The 12,350-nt window shown below is 41.2% G+C and overlaps 1 protein-coding gene across 4 annotated transcripts in view; it reads left to right on the forward strand.

The window, feature by feature from the left end:
• Positions 1 to 12,350, forward strand: part of tmem117 (transmembrane protein 117) — a 471,225-nt gene that overhangs the window by 195,639 nt on the left and 263,236 nt on the right. The window lies entirely within an intron of this gene.

Here is a 12,350-nt window from a genome sequence, read left to right on the forward strand (position 1 = left end):
CTCATGTTTATCTAAATTAAACTCCATCTGCAATTCCTCGAATGATTGGTCAATTTGGTCAAGGTCCTGATGTACCCTGTGAGAATCTTCACTGTCTACTACACCTCCAATTTTGGTGCCACCTGGAAACTTACTTTACTGTTCCTCTTATGTTCACATCTAAATCAGTTATGTAAATGATAAAGCAGTGCACCCAGCACTGCTCCCTGTGGCACACTGCTGTTCACAACCCTCCACCACCGCATCTGTCTTCTACCTTCAAGCCAATTTTGTATCCAAGTGGCTAATTTTCCCTGTAATCCACATGATCAAACTTCGCTAACCTGTTTACCGTGCAGAACTTTGTCAAATGCCTTGCTATTGTCCACCACTCTGCCTTGTCACTTCTCCCAAAGAAAACTCAATCAAGTTAGTGAAATATGATTTCTCGTGAACAATGCCACGTTGACATATCCCTAATCAGAACTTGTATTTCCAAATATATATAAATCCTGTCCTTCAGAAACTCCTCCAACAACTCACCCACCAATAATGTCAGGCTCACTGGTCTATAGTTCCCTGGCTTTTCCTTGCCACCTTTTTAAATGATGGCATCACTTTAGTCAAACTTTAGTCTTCTGGCATCCCATCCATGGCTATTGATGGTGCAAGCTTCATTTAGGATAATGAAGGATTGATTTCAGCTTAAAGAATCCGAGTTTGAAAGTTTTAGGCAGTTTTGGAGATGTGACTGGGGTGAGAAGCAAATATAGTTTGTCCCCCTTTTTTTTGTTTCTTTATTCATTCATGGCATGTAAGTGTTGCTTTCCAAACCTTAATTTTCCGGAAGGCAGTTAAGAGTCAAGCAAACCAGCTAAGGATGGCAGTTGCCTTTTCTAAAGGACATTAGTGAACCTTTTTTTTTAAAGACAGCAATCAACGAAAGCTACCATCATCTACCATCAGACTACCTTTTTTCAAAATTTCAGGTCTTCTTTGAACTCAAACGTCACCATCTGCTATGGTGAGATTTAAACCTGTGTGTAAGAACATTAGCCTGGGGCTGTGGATTACTGGTCCCGTGACATTACCAGTATGCCACCACTTTTCCTAACTTCCCACTTCCAGTGAAACTTGCTATAAATACCTAACTACATGAGCTAGCTTAGACCAAGGTGCTCCACTTTTCTTTTCTCTCCAGTGCTGATTGCAAAACCACTTTTTTTTTTAATCCAGAGAAATTTGTGATCAGATAGGTGTGCCATACATGGTTGATATCAATGTGTGATGTAAAGCACATTTTTACATTCTGGGGTTTCTTACTGGATCTGATTATTTCTGGAAATGTTAAGAACTTGCATTCATGTAGCATCTTTCATGACTTTAGGATGAATTGAATGCTGAACAGCCATTGAAATACTTTTAATATCCTGTCTTTGCAAAATGGAGAAATGCAGGAGCTTTAAGTCTCACCAATAGCAACTAAATGATTTGATTTTTAAAAAAATGTTGCTTGAAAATAAAGGTTAACCATAAATACTGGGACGACATTGTTTAATCCTTTTTTGAACAGCATTTTGGAATCTTTTATGTCCAACTGAAAGAACAACAGGACCTTCATTTTACTATCTCAAAAATGGGACTTTACTCAGCAGAGCGGTCTCAGAATTGAGCTGAAGCAGCCACTTGAACCCATAACCTTCTGATTTTTAAGATGAAAGATTTGTGGCAAATTTGTGTGGGAATCATTTGTTTTACTGGGGAATTATGGTGAAAATTGATTAAAGAAGCGATTGCAATATTCCTGCAATTCACCATTTGTGCATTGCATGCAATCTCAAACACTACCACTAGGTGGTAGTAGAACATTTTAAACAGTTTAACACTTCCTTTCCAGCTACCTGTTCTGTTCTTAACCAAGTTTTCACCAGGGCGTGGAGCTGTATTTTCCATGCACGAATGCTTTTCTTGGGAGGAAATCGAATTTTCCTCCACATTCCCAAAGTTATACTATTTTCCTTTGGCCTTTTTTCCTGGATGGGAATGTCTATTGTGCAAAATGCAAACACTGCCCCAATTTGATCAGGTTGCCTGTATTAAACAGGCAAATAGGAGATGAAAACTGGGTTTCATCCCATACATTTTCATTTGGTTGTGGGGGAATATGGAAGTCCATTAGAAATGCCAGGTTTCCAGAGGTCATGAAGAAAATGGCAAATCTGAAACATTCTGAAGGCAAGTTGTAAACTGTCTTCACAAGTTGAAAGGGTACTGAGGTGATGTGTTGTAATGTAGAAACATTTTAAATGCAGTGATTTTATTATAGGGATTTATCCTCAAACATAAGCTCATCTGTGTTGACTAACCTTGTACATTTGTTCATCTGCATTGCAATGGTTTTACAATTTAAAAGCTGTTCTGTCATATTTTCTACTGTGACTTAAATGGCTTTTGCTAATTAAAAGAGCTTCGGTCAATTTCTGTCTTATGCCGATTGATCAGCACACTCAATTGAAATGAGCATTTTCTGTTTTTTCCTTCCCAGAGAGTAATCTATTGTTTGAACAGTGGTGGCCATGTTTAATAGTTGGCTGAGTTTCAAGTGCAAATGTGTTTTAACACAGCAGGTGTTCTTTATCTGAGAATGGATGATCTTACAAGAAATTTGTAGTAACATTTTTGTTCCTTTTTGGTGTTTTCCAGTTTGTTGAAATAAGCTAATTTGTAAAATCCTATTCCAAGGTTTTTTTTCTGTAGTAGAATTCATTCTAAGTATCAATGACATATGAACACATGGCTTAAGAGCAGAGGTAAGCCTTTTGGCCCTGTAAGCCTGATCTACCACTCATTAAGATCATGGCAAATTTGATTGTGACTTCAAATCCACTCTTCTACCTCTTCCCAATGATCTTTCACCTCCTCGCCTAGCAAGAATTGATCTAACTCTGCCTTAAACATACTCCACTATATTTCCACCACCTTTTTCAGAAATAGTCCAAGAGATTCATGTCATCTCAAAAAGAAAAGATTTTGTCTTATCTGTTTCAGATGGTTGACCTCTGATTTTTAGACAGTGATCTCTACTTCTCGATTCTCATAAGAGGAAACATTCCAGATCTACCTTCTCGATACTCCTCAGGATAATATTTCAATCAAAATATTTCTAACTTTCTGAACTCCAGTGGATAAAGCCACATCCGTCAAATCTTTCCTCAAAAGGCAACTCTCTTCCTAACAGGTATTAGTGTAGTAAATTATCTCTGAACTGCTTCCAACATATTTATATCCTTCCAATACTCTAGTCTCACCAGAGCCCTATGTAACTGAACAAAAACCACTCTACCTTTGTTCATTTTTTTTGTTGCAATTCAGCATCACGTTCTATTAGCTTTAATGACTTGCTGTTCCTGCACACTCATCTTTTATGATTCACGCATAAGGAAACACAGATCCCATTGCATCTCAATGCTCTGCAATTGCTCACTATTTAGATAATTTTTTTTTATTTTTCCTGCCAAATTGAGAAATTTTGCTCTTTCCACACAACATTCCATTAGTCCCCTTTATGTCCATTCACTTAACCAATCTGTGTCGTAACATGCTCCATTTTTTTTTCGCAATTTGCTTTCCTGTCCATAATCAATGGCTCATTTAACAATCAAAATAAAATTTCATCCAATCCATCGTATAAGTTGTAAACAGATGAGGTCCCAGCACCAATCCCAGTGGGACCCGACTCATTATGTCCTGCCAACCTGCAAAAGACTCATTTTTATGCCTACTCTTTGCTTGTTAGGCAGCCAATCTTTTATCCATGGCAAACGTTACTTCCTCCAGCATGAGCTTTTACTTTCTATTATAATCTTCTAATACGACACTTTACTTAATTTTTCAGAACATATTTAATAAAGTACATTAACCAGTTTCCCTTTTATCCACTGCTTGTGTTACCTCTTCGGAGAACTCCAATACATTGGTCAGACATGACTTCTCTTTCACAAAGCCATGTTGACTCTGCTTCACTACCTTTAAACGTATCTAGGTGCCCTACTATAACTTTTTTAATAGTAGCTTCTAACATTTCTCTGAGAGTTTTTGCTAAATTTGACATGTAAAGCTAAGTGCACTGTGGTTTCCTGCTTCCTGTCTCCCCTTTTCTTTGAATAAAGGAGTTATGTTGTCATCTTTGATTCAGGGTAAGTGCCATTAGATTAAATGAGTTTTGGAAAATTACAATCAATGCGTCAACCATCACCATTCAAAATGGGTGCTGCAACTAGGTACCTTCACAGAGCTCAGTCATTAATACTGTCTCGTTTCAAAATAGTCTGCTCTCTGGTCGACTCTAGAACATGGTCCTTTAAGAAACTATCCTGAAGGCTTTTAGTAGATTGTGAGAGGCTTACTACTTTTCCACGGAATGTGAAATATTTTCCAATATTCTGATATTAAAAGGACTCTAAAGGCATTGCATATTGGGTGACTGGTTATGGAAAATAAGTGAAGCACGCATTAGGTGGCATGGCTAATCGGAGGGGCCAGGATGAATACGTGGTGACAGAAGTAACATGAGCATTCTGCGTGGTTATTGGCAGGCAATGTTTGGTGGGGAGTAAGGTGCTGAACTTTAGAGGGCCTTTAAACATTGCCAGCTGGAAGGTTTTATAGATTGTTACCCATCTATTGAATTGGGCAGCAAATTACTTTTCAGAGATTCACTGTGTGGTTTTATGCCAAATCTATAATTTAGCATAACCACTTCTTTTCCCTTCTGGATCCTTTTGCCTGTCCAGAAGCCAGCTCCCTAATCCCTAATTTTAAAAAATCACCACTAATTAAACAAAATGCCAAATTACAAACACAGCCCACCAGGGGCAGTGTAACAATAAAGGAGAGGAAGCCAGAGAGATACTAAATTAAAATGGTATTAGTAGGAAATCCCCATCTCTCTCAAAGCTTTGAGGCTATCGATGGGTACTGCCTGCACCCTCTCCAAGATGTGGATGTAGCTGCAGGAAGGTGACAGGCAGTCGGGAATTACATCGGCTCCACAACCCACTGCTGGATCGGAGAGTGGCTACTTTATCAAATTGAAGAGCAAGCCGATCCAGAGTTCCTCCAATCTCTGGCTCCCCTCTACACCAAGTAAAGAACTAAGTGCACTTTTTAAAATATTTTGAATAACGCACCACCAATTCACCGAATTTACAGAGTAAAACAAAGCACAATGTACTGTCCTCCAAACCTTGAATAATATTTGCCTCTCCCAGTGGAGATTAATTCTTTCCCTCAGAATTTCATCCAAAAGTTTCCCAACCACTGATCTAAGTATCACTGGCCTATAGTTCCCTGATTTATCCTTGCTACTCGTCATGAATAATGGTATCACAGTAACTGACCTCCAGTCTTCTGACACCGCATGTCCAGAGAGGATTTGAAAATTATTTCCCAGGATCCTATAATCTTCTCCTCTCTCACTTTAAATAGCAATGTGGAATACATCTAAGCTGGGCCTGGGGATTTATCTCATTCTGAATGACCTCAAACTGCTAATACCTCCTCCCTTGCAATCATAATTTGTTTAGAACATAGAACATAGAAGAATACAGCACAATACAGGCCCTTTGGCCCTCGATATTGCGCCGATCCAAGCCCACCTAACCTACACTAGCCCACTATCCTCCATATGCCTATCCAATGCCCGCTTAAATGCCCATAATGAGGGAGAGTCCACCACTGCTACTGGCAGTGCATTCCATGAACTCATGACTCGCTGAGTAAAGAACCTACCCCTAACATCTGTCCTATACCTACCACCCCTTAATTTAAAGCTATGCCCCCTCGTAATAGCTGACTCCATATGTGGAAAAAGGTTCTCACGGTCAACCCTATCTAAACCCCTAATCATCTTGTACACCTCTATCAAGTCACCCCTAAACTTTCTTTTCTCCAATGAAAACAACCCCAAGTGCCTCAGCCTTTCCTCATACGATCTTCCTACTATACCAGGCAACATCCTGGTAAACCTCCTCTGCACCGTTCCAGTGCCTCCACATCCTTCCTATAGTATGGTGACCAAAACTGCACGCACTACTCCAGGTGCGGCCGCACTAGAGTCTTATACAACTGCAACATGATCTCAGGACTCCGGAACTCAATTCCTCTACCAATAAAGGCCAGTACGCCATATGCCTCCTTCACCGCACTATTTACCTGGGTGGCAACTTTCAAAGATCTGTGTACATGGACACCAAGATCCCGTTGTAACCTGACACATCCTTCCTCACTGTCAACAACTCCACCGACTTTCGTATCATCCGCAAACTTGCTCACCCAACCTTCTAACCCCTCCTCCAGGTCATTTATAAAAATGACAAACAGCAATGGTCCCAAAACAGATCCTTGCGGAACACCGCTAGTAACGGCACTCCAAGATGAACCTTTACCATCAACTACTACCCTCTGTCTTCTTCCAGCCAGCCAATTCCTAATCCAAACCTCCAACTCACCCTCAATGCCATACCACCGTATTTTTTGAAGTAGCCTACCATGGGGAACCTTATCAAACGCCTTACTAAAATCCATATACACCACATCTACCGCTTTACCCTCGTCTACCTCCTTAGTCACCACCTCAAAGAATTCAATAAGGTTTGTGAGGCACGACCTGCCCTTCACAAAACCATGCTGACTATCCTTGATCACATTATTCCTATCCAGATGTTCATAAATCCTATCTCTTACAATTCTCTCTAAGATTTTGCCCACAACAGAAGTGAGACTCACTGGCCTATAGTCACTAGGGTTATCCCTACTCCCCTTCTTGAACAAGGGAACCACATTTGCTAGCCTCCAGTCTTCTGGCACTACTCCTGTAGACAACGAGGACATAAAAATCAAGGCCAATGGCTCTGTAATCCCTTGCTTCCCAGAGAATCCTAGGATAAATGCCATCAGGCCCAGGGGACTTATCTATTTTCACCCTTCCCAGAATTTCCAACACCTCTTCTCTACATACCTCAAAGCCATTCATTCTACTTAATTGTGTTGCTGATGTGAATACTGAGTCAATGTCCTGTTCCTGAGTGAATACCGACGAAAAGTATTCATTCAGTGTCTCCCCAATCTCTTCAGCCTCCACACGCAACTTCCCACTACTATCCTTGACTGGACCTATTCCTACCCTAGTCATTCTTTTATTCCTGACATACCTATAGAAAGCCTTAGGGTTTTCCCTAATCCTACCAACTAAGGACCTTTCATGTCCCCTCCTTGCTGCTCTTAGCTCGCTCTCCAGGTCCTTCCTGGCTACCTTATAACTCTCAATCGCCCCAATTGAACCTTCATGACTCATCTTTACATAGGCCGCCCTCTTCCATTTAACAAGGGATTCCAATTCCTTATTAAACCACGGCTCCTTCACACGACCCTTTCCTCCCTGCCTGACAGGTACATACTTATTAAGGACACTCAATAGTTGCTCCTTGGACAAGCTCCACATATCAATTATGCCCTTGCCTTGAAGTCTAAAGCATATCACCGTTCCTTTGCCTCATTTTTGTACCTATGTCTACCTTCTCTCTAGTAAATACAGAGTACTTATTTAAAAGCTCACCTCCTGGCTTTACACAGTTTCCCATTTTGGTCCCTAATGAGCCCTACTCTTTTCCTGGTTATCCTCTTATCCTTAATTAACTATTAAAAGTCCTCTGGATTTTACTTTATTTTAACTGCCAGTACTTTCTCATGCTCCTTTGCTTTCCTAATTTGTATTTTAAGTAACACCCTGCACTTTCTGTACTCTCCTCTGCATTCTGGTGTTTTGAGGGGAAAGTGAGGTCTGCAGATGCTGGAGATCAGAGCTGAAAATGTGTTGCTGGAACAGCGCAGCAGGTCAGGCAGCATCCAGGGAACAGGAGAATCGACGTTTCGGGCATAAGCCCTTCTTCCTGAAACATCGATTCTTCTGTTCCCTGGATGCTGCCTGACCTGCTGCGCTGTTCTGGTGTTTAGAGCCTTCTACACCTTTGCTCTTACTGCTTCCTTATCCAAGCCTGTACATTCCTCGACCTTGAGGATTCTCTGGCCTCGTTGGTCCCATCCTTTATCTCTAAAGGAAGATGTTGGCCCTGCACTTTCACTATTATCCTTTTGAATATTTTCCACAGGTCTGACATAGACTTTTCTGTAGGTAGCAGCTCCCAAACCAATTTGTCTGGATCCCACTTTGAATTGTAGAAGCCCAACTTTAATAAGTTAATCTTTATTTATGGTCCATCTTTATCCTTATCCATAAGTATCTTAACTCAGATTTATGATCATTATCACTGGAATGCTTTCCCATTGACACTTCTGCCACTTTCCTGGCTTCATTCCTAAACATTATGCCCTGTGCTGTTCCTGCCCCCACTTCCCATCTTGTAGAACTTACTATGAATGGAATAGTCATTTGTTGTCACTTGTATTTTACAAAAAAACAGTGATAAGTGTTGAAGGCACCATACTGCAACACTACATTAATAACAGAAGGTATAGATACAAAAACTAAAAAAAAAATTAAGACAAAGTTCATCTTTGTTCAAATCCCAGCTCCTGGGTTTGGGGAAAAGTCAGTACCGATGCAAGACTGCCAGGCTGGAATACTGGGCTGCAAAACTCTGCAGAAGCTGTCCCAAGGAACAATTTTGTTGCTGATCCCGGTGAAGAAGACATCGCAAAAGACGGCCAAACGATTCCCAAGTCACTGTTCCAAAACCAGCTCCAAGTGTTCACCTCTCTGCAAGCTGCTTCCTCGATGCAGATTACAGGGTCCTGCTCTGGGCTCATCAGCTGCCACCAATTCCAGTTCTATTTTGCATTTTTCAGACAGAGCTCCGAGTAATGATGACTGAGAAAGTTGTTAATTAAGTGACAGGATGAGTGGAAGATGACTAATTGGAACCAATTAATAGCTTCTCTTTATTTTAGTGCATGTCTTGAGAATAATGATACAGGAAGAGGAGCAGAATAATCTTAGCACAGGATGAGGGAACAATTTGAATCGTGTATGATGTTCTTGAAAGCAGTATTATTTACTAGGCACCTACATTCAACAATTTCTGAAATTCTAAAAGCAAAGGCATTGCTTAAAAGTAGAGGAAAATGATCCTAATGTTCAGAATGAAAGATATTTTTAAAAGATCATATCTTTCCATCTTACTTGACATTTGTTTTATGAACTGAATTGGGAAAATGATTATTTTACAAAGGATTGAGAAAGGAATTGCTGTACTTTTTTTTAAAAAGCAAGTTTCTGAAAGTCATGCTTACACATTGCTTTGGAAGTGAGGGGTGGGGAGATGTGGATAGACTGAGGTGTGTACACAGTTTCAGCCCAGGAACAAGTCGCTGATTGGTTTATGCAATTGCGATCAGCTGTGGATGCCAAATGTTGTCTGCCTGATAACAACTCAGATTCTTGGGTAACTCAGCAGCTTGTGGGTGTGAGTGATGCAGTGAGAAGCAGTTGGGCCTCTGGAAGGAGAAGTGGTGAGTGTCTGTCTTCAGTAAAATAACTGCAGCTAAAGAGAGGCAGTGTCTTTTCCCTACAAACTGCTGTAAGCTGTTGATTTTAACCAATAAGTCAGAAACTTGATAGTTTGTGATTCAGTTACTCTGTACCCCCTGTGGTGGGAAAAAAACTTGAAGGAAAAGCTTGGAGAATACAAGGATACAAATGGAACCCCTCCATTGAATCCTGAGAACTGGTGCCATTGAACTGTTTGTCCAGTGTTCTTTTTTCCCTCCATCCATTAATGTCATTTTGTGTTTGTGGGGGTGTATGGATGGGGTGGGTGCAGGTAGCTTTAGAAGGCGGTTAGAGTTTTTACTAATGAAATTATGTCACCCGTTCTTGGTGGTTTACCTGTAGTTAGAAATTATTTCAAACAAATAGAAGCTCTTGAGAAACTTGGTCCATCTTTTCTGTTAATCTGAGTCTATCAAACAGATAAATTTGTGACTTTGTGTGCTTTTGATTTTAAAAAAACCCTTTTGTGATGACTGCAAGAATAGTAAGGCTTGATTTCCAGCATACTAGCTTAAGATGTAGCAACTAATGTTGTCCTGTAGGCATCATTCAATTTTATAAGGTCCTGGCAATAAGGATGAAGATGTCACCTTGGACCTTTGCTTTCCAGGATCCCATAGAACTCAAATCTATCCCTTTGATGTTGTTGTGAAACTTGGTCAATAAGTATGAAAGGGTCAATCAAAGCAGGGTGAAATATGTTGGGACTCCTTACTTGTTGGACCATTTCAGTTAGCTGTTAGGAACCGTTAAATACTCAGCAGCCTTGGTTTTGGGAAACAGGTTCTCAATGGCCAAAAAGGAGGCACAAGACGTGCTATCTGGAAAATCTCAACAGCTTCTCTAGCAAATGAAAGTTGCAGCAGAAATGAAAACACCAGAGTTAATGTTTCTCCATTGTAAAGCAATCTTCTAATCCTTTTAGCAACCAGAAAATGCTGGCACAAATGGGATCATGAAGTCTGGAAGCTTCTAGTCATGGCCCAGAAGCATCAGTTTCAAGACTGTCATCTAGTACTTGGATGAGTCAGACATACCTTCTGTAACTGTGACTGAGCAGTCCACTTTAGGATTGTTTCTCCTCACTCATTATTGGAGAAAGGACTCAAAAAGGTCCAGTGGTCTGCAGCATCTTGCCTTTCCTGACGTAACTGGATAACCACATCCAGAGGGAGATGGAAGCAGTGTCCATGAGAGAGATCCCAGCATTTTGAAACTTAATGGTGTTAACATGAAAAGTGAGCACAACAAAATGAACCAGCCATGACTCAGTCTAGGAATACAGAGCCAGACCTATCGCATGGTGTGTAGGATGGCTTTTGCCATGAGGTTTGTCAATTTTGAAGCTGCCTAATCAGCCCCCTTCAGACTCCTGGAAAACAGTCATCCTTGCCTGTGAGGGATAGCCAATGATAAAATATCTCATAGGACCCTTATGAAGGAAAGCAGCAGAGTTCTCCCTTGTGTCCTGGCAAATACTTATTCCCCAACTAATGACAATACAGAAAGCAGATTACCCAGATGTTATTACAGTGGTGTTTGTGTGACTTGATGAGCATAATGTATCTTAAATTAAACACCCTCTACACAACAGAACAAAATCGTTGGTTATAAAGCGGTCTTAGATGCCCTGAGGTTGCAGAAAATGCAAGTCTTTTAAAATAAATATTTCAACAAACGTAGTTACTGTTACACAGGCAAATGTAATTGCCAATTTCTGAATTTGAAGGCTTATTCTTTCCAGATGGTTTATGGAGTCTGTAGTTGACAGAAGTGTTGGCATTAAATTGGCTTATTCTTTTCCCTGGTATTTTTGGCATTTCAGAAAATTCATGCATTCAGTTCTTTAACTTCCTGTAATTCTTTTTCCAATTAGCACTGCAGCCTCACAGCTCCAGGGACCCGGGTTCAATTCCAGCCTCGGGCGACTATCTGTGTGGAGTTTGCACGTTCTCCCCGTGTCTGTGTGGGTTTCCTCCCACAGTCCAAAGATGTGCAGTTTAGGTGAATTGGCCATGCTAAATTGCCCATAGTGTTAGGTGCATTAGTCAGAGGGAAATGGGTCTGGGTGGGTTACTCTTTGGGGGGTCGGTGTGGACTTGTTTGGCCGAAGGGCCTGTTTTGACACTGTAGGGAATCTAATCTAATCTAGTCTAGTCTAATGTGGGCGGCACGGTGGCACAGTGGTTAGCACTGCTGCCTCACAGCGCCGGAGACCCGGGTTCAAATCCCGCCTCAGGCGACTGACTGTGTGGAGTTTGCACATTCTCCCCGTGTCTGCGTGGGTTTCCTCCGGGTGCTCCGGTTTCCTCCCACAGTCCAAAGATGTGCAGGTCAGGTGAATTGGCCATGCTAAATTGCCTGCAGTGTTAGGTAAGGGGTAAATGTAGGGGTATGGGTGGGTTTCGCTTCGGCGAGGCGGTGTGGACTTGTTGGGCCGAAGGGCCTATTTCCACACTGTAATGTAATCTAATCTAATCTTGTTTTGTTTTTAGCTGGAGAATGGCTGTTCTTTTTTTTAAGCTTGAGCAACCTGATTGGGCTTTATGTTAAACTCCTGCCAGCAAGACATTACACATTTGGCTGGAAGGCTGATTGGTGATGTAGAGCAATGCCAACAGAGTGCAGGTTCAGTTCCTGTACCAGCTAAGGTTACCATGAAGGTCCCCCACTTTTCAGTGTGTGCTGACTCTCAGGTTAAACCACCACCAGTCATCTGTCTCTGAGAGAGCAGTGCTATGCTCCTGTGGGACTGTGGCGACCTTTACCTGTTTGGAGTATTATATGCAGTTTTGCCACCCTT

The sequence above is a fragment of the Chiloscyllium plagiosum genome, unplaced genomic scaffold (assembly GCF_037043375.1).
Source record: "Chiloscyllium plagiosum isolate Xiang-an unplaced genomic scaffold, Cpla_swu_hap1 HiC_scaffold_19, whole genome shotgun sequence".
Taxonomy (NCBI): Eukaryota; Metazoa; Chordata; class Chondrichthyes; order Orectolobiformes; family Hemiscylliidae; genus Chiloscyllium; species Chiloscyllium plagiosum.